The sequence below is a fragment of the Coptis chinensis genome, chromosome 1 (assembly GCF_015680905.1).
Source record: "Coptis chinensis isolate HL-2020 chromosome 1, ASM1568090v1, whole genome shotgun sequence".
Classification (NCBI taxonomy): Eukaryota; Viridiplantae; Streptophyta; class Magnoliopsida; order Ranunculales; family Ranunculaceae; genus Coptis; species Coptis chinensis.
Genome location: NC_141456.1, coordinates 69,945,031 through 69,972,995, shown reverse-complemented (window position 1 = coordinate 69,972,995; position 27,965 = coordinate 69,945,031).

Here is a 27,965-nt window from a genome sequence, read left to right as displayed (position 1 = left end):
GGCCAACATGGCAGAGTATATAATAGTTCTGTAGAACAAAGGTGCTGCGTGACCAAGAGCAAGATTGAAGTGAATTAGGCACTCTCTTAACAGTGGGTGGAGGGGAAGAGTGAGTCTGGCTATGAGTTGACCAATGGTGATGAGTGATAAGTGCTCAAAAAGTGCAATTTAACCCTTGATTATACGTCTTGTTTAGCAATCTTAGTGGACTAATAGTGTTTCTAAGTTATGTTTTATGATTCTACAGGTGAAAGAGAGAGTTTTGTGGAATATTAGAGAAAAAAGGGTAAAACGGAGCAATTTAGAACATTAAGGATCACATGGGAAGAGCGTGGACAATCATGGAGAAGGCCAAGAAATTGAAGTGATAAAAGGGAAAACAATAGTTTTACCTACGAATAAGCTACGAAACTCAAATGTAAGTAAAACTAAAGCTAATTTTTGCTTAAGGTTATCAAAGTTTTTTACTCTTGATGTTATTGCAATATAGTTGGAATAGAAGATTCGTTCCACTCCTAGTTCTTTAGAATTCTAAGTTAACTACAATTATCAGTCTATCAAAATCAATGAGAGTAACGACAGAAATAAACTACGATGGGAAACTACTAATCAATATGTGAATAACGAAATGGCGGAATTCAAATAATAACTTGACAATAGAGAATGAATTAGGGGAATTCAATTCCACCTTGATTCAACTTAATCAACTAACAAAGAAATGTCGTAATCCAATTTTCAATGCTTTTGCATAACAAACTGGTATTTCTAATGCCTAGTTATTCATGTCAATCTCTACTAAATAATAACTAGTATGTGAAGCAATCAAACTCATTCTCATGGTGAACTAATTACTTTCTAGAATTGAATAGATTATCATGACGATTTCTAAGCTAACAAAAATCAAGTTTTAATCAAGGCTTCCCCAAACCTCTCTAATGGAGGTTTTAGCCTTGAGTCATTGAACTATCATTTCTATATGAATTTAAGCATGACATGATATAAAGATTATAAATTTACTATATTGATCTAATCAAGAATTCAAAACTAAATTAACAACTAAGAAATGATTAATAACTAAATGATCGAAATTAGATCTAAGTAATTTAATAACTAAAACTAGATTATGACTACCAAACTAACTTTATTGATCTAATGAAATACAAGAGTATTGATTCAATAACTGAATTAAAAACAAATAAATAAAACTAATTAATAGAGTCTAAGCTAATTTATTTTCTAATCTAGGTCTAGCTAATGAGTATCTCCTTTCCTCCTTTCAAGAAGAGAAAGAGATCCCCAATTTCGTGTATAGGCCTGGAACCATGTTTTAGGGCAGAAAATAGAGTACAAAACCCAATTTCTTCAGTCTACAGAAGTCTTTTCAGCTAGATTTGACTTCAACAGATTTTTTGTCTACTTCTGCTCTTCTGATTGGGCCATGGTTTGGACCATTTGAAAGCTATTTCCAATATGGTTGTTTTGACATAAGGTAGGCCCAATTCTGAGGTCTGAGTCCAAAGATACGGTCTTTGGAAGTTCTACTGACTTTTATGTGCTGTTTCTGCCCGCGTTGACTTTGACTTTCTCAGCTTTGACTAGGCTTTAAAAAGGTTTTTTCTTGGCCTTTAATCACAGAACCTCTCAGCAACCAACCCTTGCTCCTTTGTCTCGCAAAAGTGACACATTTATGCACATAATTGACTCCAATGCCTGAAATACATAAAAGCACGTATTCAACATTAACTCTTATTTATTACTCGCATAATTGATCTAAAAGTATTATTGTTAAGGGGTTAAAACTACAGTTTTGGGCTCTTACCAAACCACCCCCAAACAACATTTTGTTTGTCCTCAACCAAATATGAGAAATTAGAATAAGTGACCAAAAATGGAGTTCTAACTAATCTCGTTTCGCCGAGTGCGATTGCATTGACCATATGCAACAAAGCCTTAAACCACTAGGAATTCCCTAGTGGATGAGTTATAGCCTCGTGAGAGTTTTTCAGGGAAAGTACTAACAAACTTCATCTATACTTAGTGCATATTGTACTAACAAGTGCATATTCCTGAGTGTATAACATAAACTTATTTATATTTTTGAATTTTCGAAATTTTTGAATTTTTATTATAAAATAAGTGCATATTGTACATATCTATATCCTAACAGATGCCTTAATTACACATGTTTTTATGCCACCCCCAAACAAGAAGCATGTTTTGTCCTCAAAGTATTGAAATAAAAAGGGTAAAAAAATACCATGGAAACGCGTGAAATTTTCAAGCATCTGGAAAAGAAGGTTAAAACATTCTAATATAGATAAAGAAAAATAGATGTAAGTCTATATGAGTTCCACCCGTTATGGGGTTACAAAGAATCAAATTGCTTCGGACATAAGCAGACACTAACTGAAACTAAAAACTTACCTTATCTCCCGTGTTTAAACATCAGCCTCATCCTCATCCTCATCCTCTTCATAGGACCAAGGCACTTTTATGTCCTTCCACGCTGTAATAACTTGCCAAGCCCTTCGCCGTGTGTTATTAACCCGTGCTAACCTGTCGAGTGTTACTCGGTCTGGTGGGGTGTAAGGAGCAACCAAATGAGGTTGCACCTTCCATCCCCGCCAAGTTATAACTCGAAATGAACGAACCACGCAATTGGTGGGTGTCATGACTTCAACCCTTTTCCAATCCGTGAACTGGGTATAGAATTCAAGTAAACAACCGCGCATGATGCGGCAAACCAAAACAGGCATAAGAAGATGCTTATACCGCATGCTATGGGCTCTCTTAAGACTAGCCACTAAAACTCTGGGAATGTCATATAGGTGACGTCCCTCAGCTAAAGCAAGGAAAACGTCACCAGCGGTATTATTTGCAGAAGTAAACTGCCACTCCCCTAAAATATTTATTAGGATGAATAACGTGGTGGTGCCTACATTCAGGGACAGGCTACCAAGGGCTATGTTATATCACCCTTGGTCCATTATACGAAATACCCGTCCACCATAATACTCGTGGAAATATGCATAGTCATAGAGGTATGCATTATCAGTCATATATCCCCACGTGAGTGTAGGATTAGGCAAAAGCAATCCCAAAACCAAAGCTACCAAATTCTTACTGAATTCCATTGTCGTGTCATTAATTGCAAGGGAAAATTTTTGTTCTCCATCATGGTTACAATAGAAATTAATATTATTTAAGAAATATGCAGTAAGCTGAGGTGAATATGAGTCGTCATCACTTACCAGTAGATGCCTCCATCCTAACTGCAATATCCTGTCGCGGAACCAACCTCCATTGGCCTCGCTTCCCAACAAGTCTTCAAAAGACTGCTCAGGTATGACTGTAGGAGATGTCATCACAAAACTACTCTCTAGAAAAGCTGCAAATGATCTTGGAACAACCCATAAAAAATCGGAATTTTTCGTGCCTGCGGAGGTCAAGGCGCGGGTGGCGCTCAAATTTAGCCTTGGTAGGGCACGGGTCGAGCTCAGGTGTAAATGGAGTAACAGGCGTGTCAGCGCTAGGCACGCTCACAATTTGTCTTGGGAGGGCGCAGTCGCGTTCCATGTGCTCTGAGCAGGGTGAAGTGAAAAATAAAAGGAAAAATTGGAAGTTTAAGGTGAGAGATGAAAGTGAGATGTGTGGATTTTGTGTGGAGAATGAAGTAACTTTATTTAGGGTTTTAGTTTCTAAAATGAATTAACAAGTTGCCAAAAAATTTAAGCCAATTGCTGGAAATAAAATATTTCCAAAATCTAAAACGAAAACAACCCATATTCCTTATTCCAAAACAAACCTAATATCTTTTAGATTGAATTTAGAATAGCAACTTCCTAACTCATTGAAATTTCATCCTACCACAATATCTAATCATAGCCATGCCAATATTGGCAACATTCCCAACAATCATCGAAATATTAGTTCTAAAAAGGTGGATCATATAACAACAATACTAAAAGAAATAAGACCTTCCCCAAACAATTCAGGAAGGTGGGATTAATGCAAAAATCATCGCATGCGTTGAAAAGAACCAAATTAAATTAAAATCAAAATTTAAATAACAATTAACTACCGAATTCAAATTTAACTACTTAATTCAACAACTTAACATCCAAACTAATAAAAATAATAAAAATTAACATCAAAACAACAATTTTTTCTAAACAGCTAGCCACGAGATGAAGATGGACCATGAGATGAAGATTGGGCCTGGGATGAAGATGGGCCCGAGCCATCCGTCCTTCGGCGACAACGATCATCCCTCACAGACGCCACCTCAGAAGAAGAACCACACATGGGTGGCATGTGTTCTAGAATCTCTACTCGGAATCGGCATTGTGCTTCCATCTCTGCCTTCATTTCTACCCAATATGCATCCTGATGCTGGACAAGAGTCTCCATGTTGTACTGGAGATCCTTCCCACCATCGTTGAGCTGTTCATAACTAGTCTGAAGGTTCTTTTATTTATTTCGAATTATAATCTGCCTAGCCTGTAAATCTTCACAAATACCATAAACGCAACGCAAGCCACTATGCAACACTGACATGCGTTCTAAATTAGAAGTACACCTCTCTAAGGCATTTTCATCCAAACATGTCATATCCTCCATTTCCTCATCCGAATTAACCACCCTATCCTCCAGCAACTTCCAAGTCTTTTGGATACACTCTGTATAAATAATTGCATTTGAATGCAATTTTATCATAATACGAACAGATTTTGTAACAGCTATAAACGACAGCATGATCTTAGTGATCAATACCGGAAAGGGCGCAACACTCTTTCCAACGTCTCTAATCATATTTAAAATAAACTCGAGGATGCAGAAGTTATACCTCTTCTCCTGCAATATCCAGAGAACGTGCAGACATATCAGACCGATGTCGCTGAATTTCTCCTTTCTAATGACGTTCTTACCAATCCACTGAGCTACAGCCAGTTGGTTGATTCGCAGAGATGACTGTCAAACACAATGAAAATTCGGATTGTGCTGACCCTCCATGACAGTGTCTTACATCAATGCAGGAACTCCAGTATACTGGGATTCCTGCAAGGTGGCTTCGAGGTGGCGTTCAGGCGTAATGCCTAAAATCTCAGCCAACAACTCTCTCGATACTTCTATCCTCGTCCCAGCCACCTTCACAAAAAAATTCTGACCCTCCAACTCATTCTTTTTATAAAATTGTTCAACCAAATTGGAGTGGTAGAAATCATCTGTTGAATATCACAACCTATTCCAATCCCTCCTAATAATCTCGTCACGAAAAACCGGCATAAAGCTGGTGGCAGTAAAAGCTTGTTCCGGTAAAATTCTTCGTCCTTGAGCAATTGGAGTTTTGAAACGATTTTTGGGATGAAGACAATGTAGGGAATGAGTTTGAAGCAAACTCACTAAATATTTGGGAGGTGGCGCAGTGGTTGCAGTGGTGGTTCAATTTTTTTTTATAGTTTGGTGATTTTGTTTTTGTATTTTCGGTGGTGCAAAAGGTTGGAAATGGTGGTGGAGATGTTGTGGAGAAGATTTGGAGTAGGTGAAACTATTTTGGCATGGTGGTGTTTAGGTTTTCTTTTTTTTAAAAAAATTTTGGTCTAGGGTTTAAAATTTGGTAATGGCGGAATTGGGAAGATGAAGAAGAAGAACGCGATGCGTTCTTGGGTTGTATTGTTAACTTGGGCCCAAGCCTAATCAAATTCGGAAATTTTCCGATTTTATTTTGCGTAACTTCAAACTAAAATTGCCGATTCGTTACCGGTCCAATTTTTGCAAATGAGATATGGAAACAATCAGGAGATAATTCCCAATCCAACGATCTATAAAACACGCTACTTTAACCGTGGGTGACATATAATAAGATGGAAAACACCTCGAAGTGCGTGTAATTTGTAAGTTATATGATCGAATGAAATCTAAATTCATAGATAATGTAAACCCGAATCAAAATACGATTAAACGACATAAGCAACACAAATGGAAAGTTTAGCAATCACGGATGGAAAGACCGACACCCCACCCCAAAACAAATTTTAGACAACAAAGTTTAGAATTTTTTTTTAAAACGTGGGTGATAAACGTAAAATGAATAGTTTTACTAATGAATAAAGCGATGAAACTCTAAACGAAAGTAAAACTACAAACTGAACTTATACGAAGACTTATCAAAGATTTCTACGCTCGATACTATTGAAGTAGAGTTGGAATAGAAGATTCGTTCCACTCCTAGTTTTTTAGCATTCAAGTTTCCTACGACTATCAATCCTACCAAAGTCAATGAGAGAATTATGAATTATATTATAAAATGCTACGGAATACTAAGGTTTGAATCTAGAATAAGAATTAGGGGGGAATTGAATCCACCTTGAATCCAACTTAAGAACTAGCATAGATTGTTATAATCCAATTCTTATATTCTTACGGTAAAAATTGGTCGTTCTAATCCCTAATTATACATGACATCTCTACCAATTCATAACTGGCATATGAGGATGTCCACCCATTCTCATGGTGAATCAACGTCCTTCTAGAGTGGAATTGACTCTTACAACGATTCTAAGCTAACAAAATCAAGTTTTCATCAAGTCTTCATCAAACCCCTCTAATGGAGGTTTAGCATCGATTCATCAAACTATCATTTCCAAATGAAATTGAATAAGACATAAAATAAAAATTCTACCTTTATTGAATTTAACTAACCAATAATTGAAATCTAAATTAACAACTAAGAATTGAATAACAACTAATAACTGAATTTAGATCAAAGTAATTCAATAAATAATAAAATCAAATTTAACAAGAACTAACTATTTTATTTATCTAATGAATGATAAACAATGATTCAATACTTAATCTAAAACAAGGAATGAAAACTAATTAATAAACTAATTAAAATTCTCAAAACTAGATCTAGAACTGAGGTTTTAATGGCTACTCTAATGGCTACTTTCTAACCTAAACTAATTGATCCTTAAGAGCTAAGTCTTGTGTGTTGAAATAGAGGAGACCAGATCCACATTTTCGTGCATGGGCTGAGGGTCCATATTTTGGGTCGGAAAATCGAGTCCAAAGCCTACTTTCTTCAGTCCACAGGCCCCTTTTCAACTGGCTTTGACTTCAACAGACTTTTCGTCCACTTTTACTCCTTTTATTGGGTCAAGGTTTAGACCATTGGAATGCTCTTTCCGAGATGGTCGTTTTGACATAAGGTACGCCCAATTCCAAGGCTTGAGTCCAAAGATACGATCTTCAAAAGTTCTGCTGACTTTTGTGTGTTGTTTCTGCCCATCTTGGCCTTTAATCCTAGAATTTCTTAGCAACCTATCCTTTGCTCCTTTATATCACCAAAGTGGCACATTTCTGCACATAATTGAGTTCCATGCCTAAAATACATAAAAGCACATAATTAGCATTAACTCTTATTTATTACTCGCATAATTGGTCTAAAAGTATTATTATTAAGGGGTTAAAACTACAGTTTTGAGCTCTTATCAGTGGGTCTTTTAAAATCAGATTCCCGAGACTTACTAGATTACTATTTTTATGATTTAAATTTTTTTTTTACTTTTTATGCATGATATTTACTATAAGAAAAATGAAAAGCAATAAAGACATAATTCACACCATAGAGGAACATGACTCAAAAACTGAGAAAACAAGCAAGAGTGGAAAACGTGAATTATGTTAAACATGGACTTAGGATTTGGTACTTACAACCACACACTCCATAGGGAGGGCCCAGTTACGTGAATGGTGCACTTATCAATATATGGAAGTGAAAGGAGGTACACCAAGCAACAAAGGTCAATCCTCATAGACAGGGTCCCGTAAAAGGACTTCCTACACATCATGGGACATTAGCTCATGAAAATATTTTAACCGTTGGCCATTGACTTGAAAGGTATTGTTGTCATTGGGATTTACTAAGGTGATTGCCCCGTAAGGGGTGACTTCAGTAACCAGAAAAGGACTAAACCAACGGGTTTTTAATTTCCCTGGAAAAATATATAGACGGGAGTTGCAAAGCAAGACCTTTTGACCTACCACAAACTCTTTGCGCAAGATTTGCTTATCATGAACACGTTTCATGTTAGTTTTATAATCCTTCACGAGATCATAAGAATCGCTACAGATTTCTTCAAGCTTATTCAATTGCAACTTGCGTTTGATACCCGCCTCATCAAAATTGAAGTTAAGGCTTTTTATAGCCCACATAGTACGGTGCTCCAATTCAACAGGCAAATGACAAGGTTTCCCAAATACAAGTCTAAAGGGAGACATGCCTATAGGAGTTTTAAAACCATTCATATACGCCCATAAGGCATCAGTTAGACGCTTAGATCAATCTTTCCTATCAGAATTTACAGTTGTTTCTATGATTTTTTTGATTTTCCTATTAGAAACTTCTACTTGTCCACTAGTTTGTGAATGATACGGAGTTGCTACTTTATGTGTAACTCCATACTTTTTTACTAGAGATGTGATAAGAGCCCAAAACTGTAGTTTTAACCCCTTAACAATTGTACTTTTAGACCAATTATGTGAATAATAAGTAAGAGTTAATATTGATTACGTGTTTTTATGCATTCTAGGCTTCAAAGTCCATTATGTGCAGAAATGTGCCACTTTAGCGAGATAAAGGAGCAAAGGTCGGTTGCTAAGGAGTTCTGTGATTAAAGGCCAATTTTGAAGAAGACAAAGCCTCTGTAAAGCCCGGTCAAAAGATGAAAAGTCGAAGTCCACGCGGGCAGAAATAGTGCACAAAGTCAGCAGAACTTCTGAAGACCATATCTTTGGACTCAGACCTCGGAATTGGGCCTACCTTACGTCAAAACGACCGGCTCAGAAAGAGATTTCCAATGGTCTTAGCCTTGACCCAATCAGAGGAGTAAAATTAGACAAAAATTTTGTCAAAGCCAACTCCAGCTGAAGAGGCCTTTTTGGACTGAAAGAATTGGGTTTTGGGCCTGATTCTCTGGCCCAAAACATGGCTCCAAGCCCATGCACGATTTTGGATCTGAAACATATAAAAACAAAGAAAAGCTTAGTTCTTAAGTTATCTAGTTATATTTAGAAAACTAGTTCCTTGTAATGGTAGCTAGGGTTAGATTAGAATAGCTTCTAGATCTAGTTTTAATGGTTTTTAATTAAGTTTAGTTCATTTCATTTCTTGTTTTAGATTAAACCTTTAAAAGTATTGTTATTCATTGATTAGATAAATAAATTAGTATTATTATTAGTCCTTTCGATTTTGTCAATAGCAGTATAGATATGGTTAAAATTCTACTTGTTATTCATTTCCCAGTTATTACCTTAGATTTCAATTATTGTTTGTTAAAATTAGTAAATTTAGAATCTTGATATTATGTTTAGTTTAGATTTATATGGAAATGATTGCGGAATGATTCTCGGCTAAACCTCCATTTGAGGGGGTTGAGAAGCCTTGATGAAAGCTTGATTCCGATTATCGTAGAGTCATCGTAATTTCTATTCCACTCTAGAAACGATTAATTTACCATGAGAATGGGTTTAATCGTTCACATGCTAGTTATGAATTGGTAGAAGTGCCATGTGTAATTAGGGATTAGGAAGAACCAATTGTTCTGCTTAGCAGTTCAATTCAGATTCTGACGATTAAAATTCGTTAGTAAGTTAAGTTGAGTTAAGGTGGAATCAACCCAGAATTCCTTATCATAGAATCAACGCAGCATTCCGTAGTTAATTAGTCGTATATTTTGGGTAATTTCATCGTAGTTTATAATTCGTAAATCTCTCATTAGACTTTAGTTAAGATTATTTATACTTAGAGAACATTACTATGTGAAAGAACTAGGAATGGAACGAACTTCCTACTCAACTATATCTGTTCAATAGATAGAGAGTAGAACAATCTTTGATAAATTAGGCGCGTAATTTCGTTTAGTTTTACTTACTTTTTGAGTTTTATCGTTCATTTCGTAGGTAAACTATCATTTTTACGTTTATCAAGATGCAGCAACTCTGTTGCAAAAATGTGTTCCACCATCACTAATGAAGGCTTTAAGAATGCCAAATTGATAGAAAATATATTTTTTAACAAAAACACAACTGTCTTATGGTCATTGCTACGACAAGCCATGACCTCTATCCATTTAGACATGTAGTCCACGACAACTAGAATATATATAAAACCATGAGAAATAGGAAAAGGACCCATGAAATCAATGCCCCATACGTCAAAAACTTCAACCACCATGATTGGATTTAATGGCATCATATTATGCTTCATGATTCGCCCAAGTTGTTAGCAACGAACACACGTCTTGCAATGCACTTGGGCATCTTTAAAAAGGGAAGGCCAATAGAACCCCACATGGAAGAATTTTAGCAGCTGTTTTCATACCACTAAAATGGCCACCACACTCTTTGTCATGGTAGAATGATAGAACCTCATTATATTCCTACTGGGGAATACAACGACGAATAATCTGATCTGCACAATACTTAAAATGGTAGGGCTCATCCCAGTAGTATAACTTAACTCTGGCCAAAAGCTTCTTATGTTCATTTCTTGACCAATCATCAGGAAGAATATCATATGCTAAATAATTCACAATGTCAGCATACCATGGTGCAGAAAAAATAGCATACAGATGCTCATCAGGAAAAGAGTCCAGAATGAACTCATAATCACTATCATCGTCATTTGTTAGTCTAGATAAGTGGTCGGCAACTACATTTTTGACCCCTCTTTTGTCCTTTATGTCTAATGTGAACTCTTGTAGGAGAAGAATCCATCGGATTAATATCTGCTTAGCATCCTTCTATGCGAGAAGGTACTTAAGGGTTTCATGGTCCGTGTAAACTAAAGTCTTAGAACCAACCAAATAAGGACGAAACTTATCTAAAGCATAAGTGACAGCTAAGAATTCTTTTTCCATAGTTGTATAATTCCTTTCAGCATTGTTTAGAGTTTTACTAGCATAATAAATAACAGTGGACTTATTATCTAGTTTATGTCCCAAGACAGCACCAACAGTATAATCACTAGCATCACACATGAGTTTGAAAGGTTTAGACCAATTGGGAAGCTGTATAATGGGTGCAGAGGTTAAGACAGCTTTTAAAGTTTCAAAAGCCTATTTACAAATAAAATTAAAATCAAAGATGGCATCCTTTAAAAGCAGGTTAGTTAAAGGCCTAGCTATTTTTGAAAAATCTTTGATAAAACGCCTATAAAAACCTGCATGGCCTAGAAAGGCTCTAATATCATGGACAGTTTCTGGTGTAGGTAGAGATGCTATCTTATCTAGTTTGGCCTTATCTACTTTGATGTCATCACTAGATACAATGTGCCCTAGCACTATTCCTTTTTTCACCATGAAATGGCATTTTTCCCAATTTAAAACCAGACTCTTCTCTTCACACCGTGTCAAAACCTTAGATAGGTTAGACAGGCAGTTAGTGAAAGAGTCTCCATAGATAGAAAAGTCATCCATGAAAACTTCCATGAAGCGTTCTACCATGTCACTAAATATATGAAGCATACACCGCTGGAAGGTACCAGGAGCGTTACAAAGGCCAAAAGGCATTCGTTTATTGGCATATGTTCCAAACGGACATGTGAAGGTAGTATTTTCTTGGTCTTCAATATAAATAATAATCTGAAAATAGCCAGAGTAGCCATCCAAAAAACAATAAAAAACATGACCAGCTAGACGTTCAAGCATCTGATTTATAAAGGGTAATGGAAAATGATCCTTTCGTGTCATGGCATTTAAACATCTATAATCGATACAGATTCTCCATTTCATAGGACCATACGTTGAAACATATTCACCCTTGGCATTATATGACATGGTAATCCCTGATTTCTTAGGAACTACATGAATGGGACTTACCCATTCACTATCGGAGATTGGGTATATGATACCTTCATCGAGTAACCGTAAGACTTCTTCCCTGACCACCTCTTTCATGGAAGGGTTCAAGCGATGATGAGGTTCACGGGAAGTCTTTACGTTATCCTCCAAATGGATACGATGAGGGCAAACATTAGGGTCAATTCCCTTAATGTCGGCTAGGGACCAACCAATCACAGAACGATGTTCCCTAATCACCCTAATCAAATGTGCCTCTTCATCCTTAGATAACAGAGAAGATATAATTACCGGATGACTACCATCCGGATCAAGTTGAATATACTTTAACTTAGAAGGAAGAGGTTTAAGCACCGGGGTGGAAGGAATGTCGATAAATGCTTCTAGAGGGTCCTCATCTTGAGTAGTGAAAACTTGCATAGGCAGCAAGTATTCAAACTTAGTAGATGGAGCAACAGAAGGGTCTACGATAGGTGTAGACTCGAAGATGGTGTTGACTTCCTCTAAGTAGGAGTCATCGGCGATATCTGAACTTCCAAAAGAAAGGAATTTATGCATCTGGTTTTTGGGAAATGTGTTATTAAAATAGTGTTGAGTTAAGCTCTCAATCATGCTAACCTCCCCATCTATAGATGAATCTGGTAACTATTTCATCATTTTAAAAACATTTACCTCAATAGAAAGATGGCCAAAAGACAAGGACGTGGAACCATCGCGACAATTTATAAGCGCGTTGGCAGTAGCCAAGAAAGGGCGCCCTAAGATGATCGAAACAGAGTCGTTAACGACTTCCGTGTCGAGGATAATAAAATCCGCAGGATAGTAGAAATCCTGAACCTTAACAAACACATTTTCAACCACACCCTTAGGATACTTAATAGATCGATCCACTAATTGCAACGTCATTTTAGTAGGTTGCATCTCTTGTTGACCTATTTGTTTGTATAGATAATACGAGAGTAAGTTAACACTCACCCCCAGGTCTAATAAAGCGGTCGTCGTGTGGGAATCTCCTAAGGTGGATTGTACTGTAGGACGACCAGGGTCCTTGTACTTAACGATTCCATTATGTTCTAATAAAGTTAGAAACTATTCAGTTAAAAAGGCGTCTTTAGAAATATTTGTCTTACACCTAGTAGCACACAACTCTTTGAGAAACTTAACATGGTGAGATAACTTTTTAATTACTTCGAGAAAATATAGGTTTTTCGTTAGATTTTTAAAAACTTTCCTAATTTCGTCAAAGTTTGTATCCTTGTTTAACATTGCTAATCTCTGGGGAAACGGTGGTCCTCTCTATATTTCGCGTATGGATAAACAGGATGTCTAACCTTGTCTTTCTATTTCTTAGGTTGTGGTTTAACTGGTAGCTCTACTGGGGTAGGATCTTCAGTTATTACGTTGGTATCTAATACAATATTTGGTGTAGGAACTACTGGTGGGGTAACTATAGGCATAGTTACGTTGTTATCAACCACTCTGCCAGAACAGAGAGTGGTGATAGAATTTAGCTCACCTACGTTTGCATTTTCCTTACTAATATTACTGTTGACCTCAAAGGTTGTGTTTGTTGTTTTAAGATTAGGTATCGCTTGACCTGGAAACACACCTTTGGGTTATACTTTCTCTTGTGCTAACTGCTGTAAGGAAAATTGGATGGTTTGTAAAATCTGTTGTTGGGTTTGCATAATGGCATCAAAATGATCCGGTTGTAGAGGAGTGTTTGCTATAGGTTGTGTGACAGGAACTATGTCACGTTGATTATTAATGGGTGGGTTGTGATAGTTATTATTTACTGGAACGATACCTCTATTAGCATTATAATTATTATTGTTATAATTATTATAATTACCCTGACCTTGTCCTTGTCGTGGTGGAGCTTGGTTGTGATTGTTTGTTGGCCTAACATTTTGATTTTCAAACCCTAGAGGTGTTACTTGTTGATTATTTCTCCAACTGAAGTTGGGATGTTGTCTCCAAGGGGCATTAGGAATAGGATAACTATTAATTGAGCAAACATTATCTTGTTGTGATGTTTGTTGTTCATAAGCGAGAGGACAATAGGAGTCGGGATGCTCAAGACTCAAATAGAAATTACATGGATTGGAGTTGACATTCATGACGGGGATAAGCTTTTGTTGAACAGAAATAGCCTCTATCTTTTTAGTGAGAGATTCGATTAAAGTTTTTAGTTCAGGATCGGATTTAATCTCAAACATACCGGCGGCCTTAACTGTTGTAGAAGAACTAGCGGAGCGGGAGATATCATCACTACCCTCCCAGTTATTATTACCCTTTCTTTGATCTTCTAAAAATTTATAAGCCTCTGAGGCTCCTTTACTGAGGAAACTACCCCCATTCATTATATCAAGGACTTCTTTATGGTGGTGTAAAAGTCATTTGAAAAAGGCACGAACTAACGTGTCTTTCACGAGGTTATGGTATGGACACTTTATAAGAAGATCGGTGAAACGATTCCAAGCCTCTGAAAATGATTCATGAGGATTCTGTCGAAAGAAATGAATCTTGGAAAGCATTTCATCTGTCTTTAGTGGTGGGTAAAACTGTTCCATAAATAGTTGAACAAGTTTGGCCCATGAGTCCACAGAATTAGGCGCTTGGGCAGTTAACCAAGACGCCGCCTTATTGGCTAAGGTGAAAGAAAACACCCTCAGTTTAATTTGTTCAGCACCGACCGTGGGATGGTGGAATGTGGTAAAGACTTGTTCAATCCTACGCATATGCTGATAAGGTTTTTCATGGTCTAACCCATGAAAAACGGGTAACAAATTAAATATATTTGGGGGGATTCAGAAATCCCCCACTGGGTCTGTAAGAACGATGCAAGATTTTGGGCTATCGTTCAAGGCTTTGTAAAAGTCTGAGAGAGGAGACTCTCTTTCTTCAGCTATTATTTTAGGTGTAGTGTGGTATATTACCTAGAGGTGTAGTAAGTGGTATACTAGAAAGGCGTGTTTGTTTACATTGCCGGTTGATTACGTTATGCGTTTTTCTTCTACCTGACCTTAATCTCATGCAAGACTAAGACCAATCTTAACTAAACACGACAACACTCAAAACAATCCTGATATGCTAGTATACACCTCTAACAGGAGATACGAGGAGTTGAAGAAAGAAGTACCTGAATGCCTCTTTGCTTCTCTTATGAATAACATCTTGTATACGTGAGATCAGTGTGTGTAACAAGTTAGAAACACTGAATAACTTGAAGTAATGGAAGTTTGAACTAACTAGTGAAAATCAGGCTTTTCCAAAAGAGGGCGCAGGTCGCGCTCAGGTCTAACTTGAGTTCCAGGCACTTCAGAGCGTGGGGCGCTCGAACTTAACTTTGGTAGAGCGCAAGTTGCACTTGAAGTTAGCCTTTTATGGGTGCGGGTCGCTCTCAGGCTTGTTCTTTGAAATATTTTTAGTTTTTGAACCAAACAATCACTGTTAGAAACAAACAAGGGTGGGTGGGTTTAATGGGACTTTGGGAAGACTAACAATACTATTAAAAACAATTCTAAATGGAACTAAGATGGCAGCGATGCCATTTGATAGAAGGGAAAACAATAGTTTTACCTACGAATAAGCTACGAAACTCAAACGTAAGTAAAACTAAAGCTTGTCAATTATGTGAGTATTCCCGCCTGTCACGCGGGTGACCTGGGTTTGATCTCTGACAGCGGCGCCATTTGATAAAAGGGAAAACGATAATTTTACCTACGAATAAGCTACGAAACTTAAACGTAAGTAAAACTAAAGCTAATTTCTACTTAAGGTTATCAAAGTTTTCTACTCTCGATGTTATTGCAATATAGTTGGAATAGAAGATTCGTTCCACTCCTAGTTCTTTAGAATTCTAAGTTAATTACGATTATCAGTCTATCAAAATCAATGAGAGTAACGACAGAAATATACTACGATGGGAAACTACTAATCAATATGTGAATAACGAAATGACGGAATTTAAATACTAACTTTACAATAGAGAATGAATTAAGGGAATTCGATTCCACCTTGATTCAACTTAATCAACTAACAAAGAAATGTCATAATCCAATTTTCAATGCTTTTGCATAACAAACTGGTATTTCTAATCCTTAGTTATTCATGGCAATCTCTACCAAATAATAACTAGCATGTGAAGCAATCAAACTCATTCTCATGGTGAACTAATTACTTTCTAAAATTGAATAGATTATCACGACGATTTCTAAGATAACAAAAATCAAGTTTTTATCTAGGCTTCCTCAAACCCCTCTAATGGAGGTTTTAGCCTTGAGTCATTGAACTATCATTTCTATATGAATTTAAGCAAGACATGATATAAAGATTATAAATTTACTATATTGATCTAATCAAGAATTCAAAACTAAATTAAGAACTAAGAAATGATTAATAACTAAATGATTGGAATTAGATCTAAGTAATTTAATAACTAAAACTAGATTATGAGTAACAAACTAACTTTATTGATCTAATGAAATAAAAGAGTATTGATTCAACAACTGAAATAAAAACAAGTAAATAAAACTAATTAATGGATTCAAAGCTAATTTATTTTCTAATCTTGGTCTAGCTAATGAGTCCCTCCTTTCCTCCTTTTAAGAAGAGAAAGAGATCCCCAATTTCGTGCATGGGCCTGGAGCCATGTTTTGGGCAGGAAAATCGAGCCCAAAACCTAATTTCTTCAGTCCACAGAGGTCTTTTCAGCTGGATTTGACTTCAACAGACTTTTTGTCCACTTTTACTCCTCTGATTGGGTCAAGCTTTAAACCATTCGAAAGCTCTTTCCAAGACGGTCGTTTTAACATAAGGTAGGCCCAATTCCGAGGTCTGAGTCTAAAGATACGGCCTACTGAAGTTCTCTGACTTTTGTGCGTTATTTCTGCCTGCATTGACTTTGACTTTTCAGCTTTGACCAGGCTTTAAAAATGCTTTTTCTTGGCCTTTAATCACATAACCTCTCAGCAACCAACCCTTTCTCCTTTGTCTCACAAAAGTGACACATTTTTGCACATAATTGACTCCAATGCCTAAAATACATAAAAACACGTAATCAGCATTAACTCTTATTTATTACTCGTATAATTGGTCTAAAAGTATTATTGTTAAGGGGTTAAAACTATAGTTTTTGGCTCTTATCATGAAGCTATTAAAGATGCGACTTGGACCTATTTTAAAGCGTATTTGGAAGCCTAAGGCCAAAGGATTCGTTGGTTGGACCAAAGCCCACAAAAGAGGATAGAAGGATAGAGCAAAAAAGGGAAAATAGACTTTCGCATCAGGGACGCAAGGATCGTGCTTCCAGACGCAATGCTCACGTCTGAGATGTAAGGATCGTGCGTCCAGATGCATGAAACGACACTGTAACTACTTTCTTCTCAGTTTTGGAGACGAAGTTGGACTCTGAAAGAAGTTGATTTGTATTAGGAAATAAGTGGCGGTTTGGAATGCTTCTATAACTCATTGTAACCCCTATAAATAAAGGACCTAAGTGCCTCATGTAATTGGCTAATTCACTTATACTCTTGTCTGCAGAACTTGAGACAGAGAGAGATTAATAATAAAAGATTCAGTTTTAACTAGTCGAGTCTTAATAAATTAGTCTTTCTAGTCTTATGTTCTTCGACTTTTCTTCTTCTCGTTCTTCGTGTTCTTCCTTCTTTATGGAAGGCTAATCTTCTCCTTCAAGGGAGAAAATGAAGTCGGTGGTTAGGGTTCGTTGATTCTTCTGGTTCATGGTGTTCTTCAATCAAGTTAGTTTTTTATATTTTTAGTTATTAGTTCCATTGCCCAGACCAGGGGATGGAAGTATAGATTAAGGTTTTTATTTATTGCAATCGAATATTTGTTAATGACATGCTTTTATTTATTGTAATTGAATATAATGCTAGAATAGGGTTTTATTTATTGTAATTGAATATTATACTATTATTATCTACTTTTCTTCTAGTTGTGTAGTGTTTTAGAGTAAGGGAAGTATTCCTTGTGTTTGCTTTAGATGGTGATTCAATGAATAGCTGCCCAAGCTCCCAAGCTCACATAAAAAGAAAAAAGATATTAATAGCATAAACATAGGAACAACCTTAAGTAGAGTTATTTATTAATGATGTTTCGTCCAAGAGGGCATCGACACTCGCTGGATTGCCTAATTGTAGTCTACTTGTGAGAACAACCATAAAGCAAAAGGTCATTTAATCAAAAGTATTGGTGGATTCTAATATATTGAATTCCCTCTCTTATAAATTCTCAATAGTTTAGTTAGTTTAGTTTAGTTTAGCATTAGAATCTACAATATCTATAATCATAGTTTTTAATCCCTCAAACCACCTTTACAGTCATGTCCTTCATACAAACATACACTTAAAAGTGGAACCATACCCTACTCATTCTTTACTTATTGAGGGATAATTAGGTTTTGATACGCTTCTATTTTGTTCAACGACCATCATCTATCTACATCATCCATATACCATCTCAACACGCAAAAAAGAAGCAATGTCAATGAGCGCCACTTCCTTGTAGGCCAACTCATCAAACAACCTCCCCCACTCCAGACCAATATCATCAGGGATGTGGAATTTCTCTCAGATTAGTTCCAGGGAGGAGAGATCTCCAAAGTTTACAAGTGACCAGTTGGGATACATGATCGAAAAAGAAGGAAAGTTTGGAGTTTTGGTTAAACCCTACCAGGAGATCAAAAGGTTCAGTATGCAGGAAAAAAGTAGAAGAAGAGATAATGGGAGTTCTCTCACCAGATCCTTTATATACAGATAAGATGGACGGTTAAGATTAACCCAAGCATTGCATCTTTTCGGGATGGAACTGCCACCATTACCTTTTTCGGGAAACGACGTGTCTGTTCGAGCCATCTTTTCAGAGTCTTAATTAGTTGAGTACATAATCAGTTCCTACAACTGTTCAACAAAAAGATTCTCACGCCAAAAGTAGTGTTGCTTCAAATACCCACGTGCTAGAAGGCACGAGAGGGGGCATCTATAAGGGGGTTTCCCGGCATTAGATTGATAACACGTATATGGGAAATAAACCCAGGACTATAAGTGTCCAAAATGAGACGAGGACCACCGGATTAGTTCTGAGAATAAGTGATCTCGTGTTTAGCACGAGTGTTTACTTGGCATGTACCAAGCACATGACTAACTACCTCAAAGTATAACAATTATCCAAGTTATTAGGAACTGACATGGACAGTTCCTAAACTGAAGGAAACTGAAGAAGGCGATATTTGATGATAAGGAATGAATCGTAATAACATATCTTAAGAGTTACCTTTTAGATATAATCTTCCCATATATGATGAGACATTATGATCAACAAGGAAACCTGCCTTTAACAAGATATGGTCTAGATTCAAACTTCCATAAGAAGAGGATTCCTAATAAGAAGGCAGAGTCCAAAGATGGAAGGGAACTCACAAGCGGTGAGGTTCGCCCTAACCCTGGGACTCTCAAAGCTTTTCCTATATAAACCATAGGAATTCGCTCTTAGGAACTACGCAAAATAAGGTTTGATTCTCATAAATAAACAAGGAGATACGTAGGTAGCTGCCAGGCGGTTCAACCCAGAACTCACAATCATCTCATCCCTTCTCTACTCAGTAAAAGCTTCTAGATCACAGGGCATAGAGAAAGATAAGGGCCTACTCGAAAACTCCCCTACAATTACCCCGCCCCCCTATTATTATTATGCTTGGATTGATCTTCTGAAAACCTATAAGCCTCTGAGGCTCCTTTACTAAGGAAACTTAAGAACCTCCTTATGATGATGTGAAATCCCCTTGAAAAAGGCATGAACAAGCGTGTCTTTCGCAAGGTTATGATGTGGACACTCTATGAAAAGATCATTGTACTGGTTCCAGGCCTCTGAAAAGGATTCATGAGGGATTCTGGCGGAAGAAATGAATCTTTTGTATCATTTCATCTGTCTTCAGTGGCAGGTAAAATTGTTCCATGAACAATTGAACAAGTTTGGCCCATGAGTCCACGAAATTAGGCGTTTGGGCAGTTAACCAAGACGCCGCCTTATTGGCTAGGGTGAAAGCAAACACCCTCAGTTTAATTTGTTCAGAACATACGTTAAGATGATGAAATGTAGTGAGAACTTGTTCTATCCTACATATATGCTGATAAGGCTTTTCGTGGTCTAAACCATGAAAAACAGGTAACAAATTAAAAATATTTGGGGAATTCAAAAATCCCCCACTGGGTCTGCAAGAACTTTGCATGACTTAGGGCCATCATTTAGGGCTTTGTAAAAATCAGAGAGAGGAGTCTCTGCTTCTCCAGCCATTGATACAGCTGTAGTGTGTAAGGGGGCTTTCCTGTCATTGAATAGATGACACTTGTATGGGAAATAACCTAAGACTATAGATGTCCAGAATGAGACGAAGACCATCGGATCAATTCTGTAAATAAGTGATCTCGTGCTTAGCACGAGTATTTAGTGGACATGTGCTAGGCACGTGGCTGACCGCCTCTAAGTATAACAGTTCTCCAAGTCGTTAGGAATTGATATAGATAGTTCCTGAATAGATGAAACTGAAGATGGCAATCTCTGATGATAAGGAAGGAATCATGATGACATATCTTAGGAGTTACCCTTTAAATATAATCTTTCCATACACGATAGGACATTATGATCAATAACGAAACTTACCTCCCATAAGATATGGTCTAGATTCAGACTTCTATAAGGAGAGGAATCCTAATAGGAAGACAGTCCTAACCCTAGGACACTCGTAGGTCTTCCACATAAAGCATAGAGATTTGCTCATAAGAATTACGCAAAATAGGGGTTGATTCTCCTAAATTAACAAGGAGATATGTAGGCAGTCGCCAGGCGGTTGAACCCTAAACTCACAATCATCTCATCCATTCTCCACTCAGAAAAAGCTTCTAGATCACAGGGTGTAGAGGAAGATCAGGGGATACTCGGAAACTCCCCTATATCTTGTGGCACTGTCTATGGGTACCAAAGCAGGTAAACATTTGTTCAAACTACTGATTTGGTTTAAAAACTATTACCATTGTGATGGCAGGACCATAGAAAACAAAGGGTGGCTCTACCACGCGCAGCGTCGCCATGTGGGAAGAAGAGTACGAGATACTTGAGGGAGGGGAGAATGACGGTCACCATAATGCGAATAATCCCCTCCAAAGACCTATAACTAGCACCGATGGACCAACAGCCCCCGGTGCAGGCCCCAGGAACAATGCTCAAGAGGCGCGTCAAGATGGTGAGAATGTTGTCCTCACCAACCTAGAGTCTGTTCAGGCAAGCCAGGCAATACATGCTTTGGAACAACAAAGAAGCAATCTTGAGCGAGAAGTACATCTACTGAGGCATTTGTATTAATCTGAAACAGGGAAGGAGCCACACATCGATCTCGATGATGGCAACCTTCCTGAAGGTGGTCATGCAAGGAACCCAAGGTGTGGGGGTCTAGTTCGACGTGAGACATCTGAGTCAGAATACAGCAATTCAGATGAGGACTTGAATACAACATCTAAACCAGAGTCAACTGACCAGGATCGTGGAATCGACCCTTGACACAAGAAAAGAGCTCAGATCAAGAAGCATTCTACCAAAAAAACTGCATTGGAAATTAAAAAGAATGACCTAATCCGTCAGATGCATCGGATGACAGGCAAGGGGAGAAAAATGTAAGACTCCCTTGTTCAATCCGCCATAATAGGGGCAGGCAGATCTCCTTTCGCATCTCGAATAATAAGAAAGCCTTACCCTCGTGGTTACCGACAACCGAAGTTTAGTGTCTTCAATGGCAAGTTAGATTCGATGGATCACGTGTTTAGATATCGAGCAACTATAGGGCAATATGAAAGGTATGACCACGTCATGTTTCAAGAGTTCAAAGCTTCCCTGTCTGGATCTATGCTCTAATGGTACCATAAGTTACCTGAGCGGCAGATCAGGTCCATAGAAGAAATGTTTAGGACCTTCATAGACAGGTACTCGTGCAACAAACACCAACCATAGCGGATCGACGCATTGTTCAACATCAATAAAAAAGGTAGAAAAACATTGAGGTCCTACATGCAACGATTCATTTAAATTTTAATCCAGATAGAGTCTTCAGACGAACAGACTGCCATAATAGTTTTCAAACAAGGGTTGGATGAAAACAACGCCTTATTTGGATCTCTCTCTAGGAAAACCACCTCGTGATTTGGAGGAACTCCTAGATAGGTTTGAGATTCATGCGGGGTGGGAGGAGGATGTCCTGAACAGACGTCAGGAAGAAAAGAAGACAAATCGCACAGCTCCTGTGGCCACTCGAGAATGGAACTCTTCCCTTTAAAAACCTAAGAGAGACCGGCATCGTGGTAGCTAAAGGGCTGAATCCCCATCAAAGGGACGAATGCCCATAGGACAGTACCAAAATGTAGATAGTAGTGCAAATAGAAAACCACAAAAGAAGCCACGTGTGGAAGGAGCGGAAGAAGTTCTTCCCTCAATGGATAGAAACTTCTCCCCTCTGAACAAAATGCTAGATGAGGTTCTGCACTCGATCAAGAATCAAAGTTACCTTAAATGGCCAGCTCCGCTTAAGCCAGGCTCCCTGTATACCAGAGACCAAAGGACCTACTAGAAGTTCCATAAGAGTAAGGTTCACAGTACCAGAGCTTGTGGGACCCTGAAAAATGAACTATAGTATATGATTGAAAGGGGTATTTGAAGCAGTTTGTAGCAAACGAACAGGCGAAGGCGGTACAGCCTGAGGAGATCAGCATGTCAGTTCAAGATCGCCTAATAACTAGACCGCTCAATGGTAGACTCCAGATAAATATGATTTTTGGAAAGGCAAGCAATTTAAGTGGGTAGTTCATCCAAAAGGGTGTGCGATATCAAATGCGCATCGCCAAGTAAATGAGGATCATGAACAGCGAACGGACAATGAGTGCACAGGTCAATGTGGTACCCCACAAAGATTCGCTTGTCCTCTTCATTGAGGCTAACTATTTTAGCATCCAGAGCCCACATGTGGATGCACTTATTCTGACACTCCCTTTTGGGTATTATGATTTGCATCACATATTGGTTAATCCATGTAGCTCAGCAGATATTTATACTATGATGCATTCAAAAACCCGTAGATTCTTGAGTCCGAGATAGTTACCACCAATTCCAACCTATATGGGTTCAGCGGGGAGAAAGCTTTAACAGTTGGGGAGATCCAACTACCCATAGCTATTGGTCTGGTAACTCTCATAATAAGTTTTGTTATGGTAAAAGCTAACACACCCTATCATATAATCTTGGGCAGGATCTAGCTGCACAGACTCTGCGCTGTTCCCATCACCTATCACCAATGTCTGAAGTTCCTGCATAACGGGAAAATTGAGACAGTCAAAGAAGATCAGGTGGCTGCCGAAGTAGTCCTCACTCCCTTTCGAACCAATGGAGGTGGGGCAACCTGCCAAATAGCAATTATAGTTAGATACACCCCTCTCAGACCTAGTCCCAAGAGAGAGGGAGGGTCCCCCCTCACTGGAGCCATTAGAGGAAGTGGAAATTATGGGAGGTAGCTCACCAAAAACCACTTTTATCGACACCTTGTTGAGTTCTGAAGAGCGTCAGGCTCTAATACACTTCCTTCGAGAACACAAAGTCGTGTTTGCATGGTCGTTCAAAGAATTATCAGGAATTGACCCCCATGTGGCATGTCACCGGCTCAATGTCCGCAATGATGCAGTAGTAGTCAAGCAGAAACCGAGAAAGATAGGTGTTGACAGATCCAAAGTGGTAAAAGCAGAAGTTGAAAAACTAAAGGCAGCTAATTTTGTCAGAGAGATCAATTTCCCCACTTGGATTTCTAATATTGTCCCTAGTATGTAAGAAAAATGGGTCAAGGAGAATATGCATCGACTTCACGGATCTAAACCACACGTGTCCAAAAGATAGTTACCCTCTACCATGGATTGACAATTTGGTAGATGTGACGGCTAGACATGAACTATTATCTTTCACAGATGGGTCATCTGGCTACAACCAAATCCCATTGCATGAGGAAGACCACAAGCTTTAAATTTTCACAACTGAGGATGGCATGTACTGTTATCAGGTAATGCCATTCAGACTGAAGAATACGGGAGCCACGTACCAACATTTGGTAAACAAAATGTTTGAAAGATTGATAGACGACATTATGGAAGTGTATGTAGATGATCTCTTAATCAAGAGCCTGAGATGGGGAGATCATCTCTCCCACTTGAAATGTGCATTTGACATTCTTTGAGAGTATCGCATGAAACGTAACCTGACGAAATATGCTTTTGCTGTCTCATCTGGGAAGTTTTTAAGGTATCTGGTTACTAAGCGAGGAATCGAGGCAAACCTAGACCAGATCCGGGCGCTCATAGAGATGCCTTCACCTAAAAATATGAAAGAGGTTCAAAAAGTTCAAGGCAGGTTAGTGATAACTATAAAATGAATAGTCTACCTATGAAATGAACTATGAATTCACAACGTAAGTAAACTAGAACTATTCTTTTACGTGGTTGATTATCAAAGCTTCTACTCTCAATGCGAATTGCACTAAATGGAGTACGAAGTTCGTTCCACTCCTAGTTCCCTAGCATGGATGTTTTCTAATCTAACTAGTCGTTTTTAAGTCTATGAGAGTTTTACGAAGGGAATTATACTACGATGCAACTACCCACAAGATGAAACTAGTCGATTATCAGACAACTAAGGGAATGCTACGTTGATTCGATGATAAGGAGTTAGAGGGGGATTGATTCCACCTTAACTCAACTTAATCCACTAGCGACGAGTCGTCGTAATCCGAATTGAATCGCCAGAACAACAATTGGTTATTCCTAATCCCTAATTATACATGGCATTTCTACCAATTCATAACTAGCATGTGAACAATTAAACCCATTCTCATGGTGAACTAATCATTTCTAGAGTGGAATAGAAAATACGACGACTCTACGATAATCGGAATCAAGCTTTCATCAAGGCTTCACAACCCCCTCTAATGGAGGTTTTAACCTTGAATCATTCCGCAATCATTTCCATTTAGATTAAAACTAAACATAATATAAAGCATTGAAATTTACTTAATTAAACAATAATGAAATTTAATTTAATGACTAAATTGAAATAAGGACATGAATTGAAATTAGATCTAGAATTGGAAATGACAAAAATCGAAATGGATAGAAATACTACTTTATTGATCTAATCCAATGAAGAACAAGATTCAAGGTTTAATCTAATGAAATGAATTAGATATTGAAACTACACTGAATCAAAAACAATTAAATAAAACTAGATCTAGAAGCTATTTTAATGGCTACTTTCTATTCTAAGCTATCTACTATTATCTAACTACTATTGACTGCCATTAACACTGAGTTAAGCTTTTGTTCTTATACATTCAGATCCAAAAATCGTGCATGGGCTTGGAGCAATGTTTTGGGCCAGAGAATCAGGCCCAAAACCCAATTCTTTCAGTCCAAAAAGGCATCTTCAGCTGCAGTTGGCTTCCACAGACTTTTCGTCCACTTCTGCTCTTCTGATTGGGTCAAGGCTTAGACCATTGCAAAGCTCTTTCCGAGCCGGTCGTTTTGACATAAGGTAGGCCTCATTCGAGGTCTGAGTCCAAAGATATGGCATTCGAAGTTCTCTTTGACTTTTGCTCCTTTATCTCGCTAAAATGGCACATTTTCGCACATAATGGACTTTGAAGCCCGAAATGCATAAAAACACGTAATCAGTATTAACTCTTACTTATTATTCACATAATTGGTCTAACATTATGATTATTAAGGGGTTAAAACTACAGTTTTGGGCTCTTATCAAACCACCCAAAACAAACATTTTGCTTGTCCTCAAGCAAAGATGAGAAATTAGAATAAGTGACCAAAATGGAGTTCTACCTAATCTCGTTTTTGAGTGCGATTGCATTGACCATATGCAACAAGGCCTTAAACCACTAGGAATTCCCTAGTGGACGAAGTTATAGCCTCATGAGAGTTTTCTAGTGAAGGTACTCACAAACTTCATCTATACTACAAACGACTAAGAAAATAAAACTATTGTTTCCTTATTCATGCTCAACTATCTATACATCTCTCTAGCAATTACATAAGAATAACCAGTCAAAACCCTAAGTTAATATATGCATAATAATCAATCATCTACAATAAACATATATACAATGAGTAGTACTATCAAATGTTTAGCGAGGTTTGTTTCGAGAACTTCGGAATAAGCGTCTTAAGTAGGTTCTCACAATAATAGTCAAGAAACAACACTCTGATTTTTCCACTCAAGTTTAAGCTACTCCGATTGTACAAGTGGGCACACTTTACCTTACAATCTCAATGACAACAAGGAAGCCAGTGGTCGATCAAACACATCGCCACTTTACTATCACACTAACCTATTCCTAATTGAGCTAGAGGTCTTTATTAGGTGTTACGGGGATTAGGAGATGGTTTAAGAAGGAAGGAAATGGATATTCAAAAGGACAAGTCTGAGATAATAGAGTCTTCATATTATGTAACTAGAGAAAACCTTGTTATTTACTTTTGCTTCTACACTTTGTTTCCATCCTTAGCCATATTTTTCTTTTTCTTTTCTTTGGCTTTTGACTCCCTTTTATTCTATTTTTGGAGTTTTTATTTATTTCTATTTTTTTTTTTTCTTTCTTGGATGGAAACTTCTTTTCTTTTTCTGAAGCAACTGCTAATTTTTGTTTACACAGGTTTTTCTCTTCTTCTTTCTTCACTCATTCTATTCTCAGACTTATTCTAAATTGGGTAGGTTGCTTTATTCTCTTTTTTTTTTTTTTTTTTTTTGTTTTGTTTTGTAACAGGGGTAAAGGAAATTGTGGTGTATGGAAGGCTTAAAGAAAAGGCTCGAGTGGCGACTAGCGGAAAATAATTCATAGGTTTGAATTTCGGCTATATCGATCCAAAGAGGCCTAAATTCTCACTTAGGATATGGTTTAGTGATCAAGCAAGTGGACGTGTGATTTCTCTATCCGATTTTACTTCTCCCTTGTGTCATTTCTCAAATGTTTTATTTCATATAAGGCTTTAGGCTATATTCTCACAGGATTTGTAGAATAAGTACTCTAGCCTAGATTTTAAAACTCATCGCTAACAATCATAGATACTCACGTAATATATTTATAGATAGATGCAAAGATTATTACCTACGATTAACCTAAGTTTCTAACAATTATTCTCGATGCAACAGCTATGTGAGACTTCTAGATTGTTAAAAGCATGGAGAAAGAAACAATACCAATATTCCTAAAGTGTATAGCATAACTTATTTGTTTATATTTTTAAATTTTTGAAATTTTTAACTAGAAAACAAATGCATATTATATATTTATATCCTAGCAGATGTCTTAATTACACGTGTTTCTATGCCCCCAAACAAAAGGCATGCTTTGTCCTCAAAGCATTGTAAATAAAGAGGGTAGGAAAAATACCATGAAACGCGGCGTGAAATTTAGAAACATCCGCAAAACAAGGTTAGAACGCATACTAATATAGGAAATAAAACCGACGAACTCTATAAGAGTTCCACCCATTATGGGGTTAACATAATTAAATTGCTTGGGACATAAGCAAACACTAATAGAACTAAAACTTACCTCCACTCCCGTTGTTATTCGTCATCTTCGTCATCCTCTACTTCTATAAAGAAGTGAGGTTCCTTTTAGATCTGCCATGCTATGATAATTTGCCGGGCTTCACGCCATTTATCATCTATGGTTGCTAACCTATTAAGTGCTACTTGGTCCGATGGGGTGTAGGGTGCAACTCGGTGAGGTTGTATCCGCCACCCATGCCAAGTCATTGCACGGAAAGATCGAATAATACTATTGGTGGGTCGACCGTGTCTACCTTAATCCAATCTGTGGAACGTGTACAAAAACAGGAAAGAAACATAGCATAATATGTGAAATTAGAACAGGCATAAGAAGGTACTTATGCCTCATGGTATGGGCTCGTGCTAAACTAGACATCAAAGTCCGGGAAGGTCATAGAACGGGCGTCCATTGGCTAAAAGCAAGGAAAACGCTGCAAG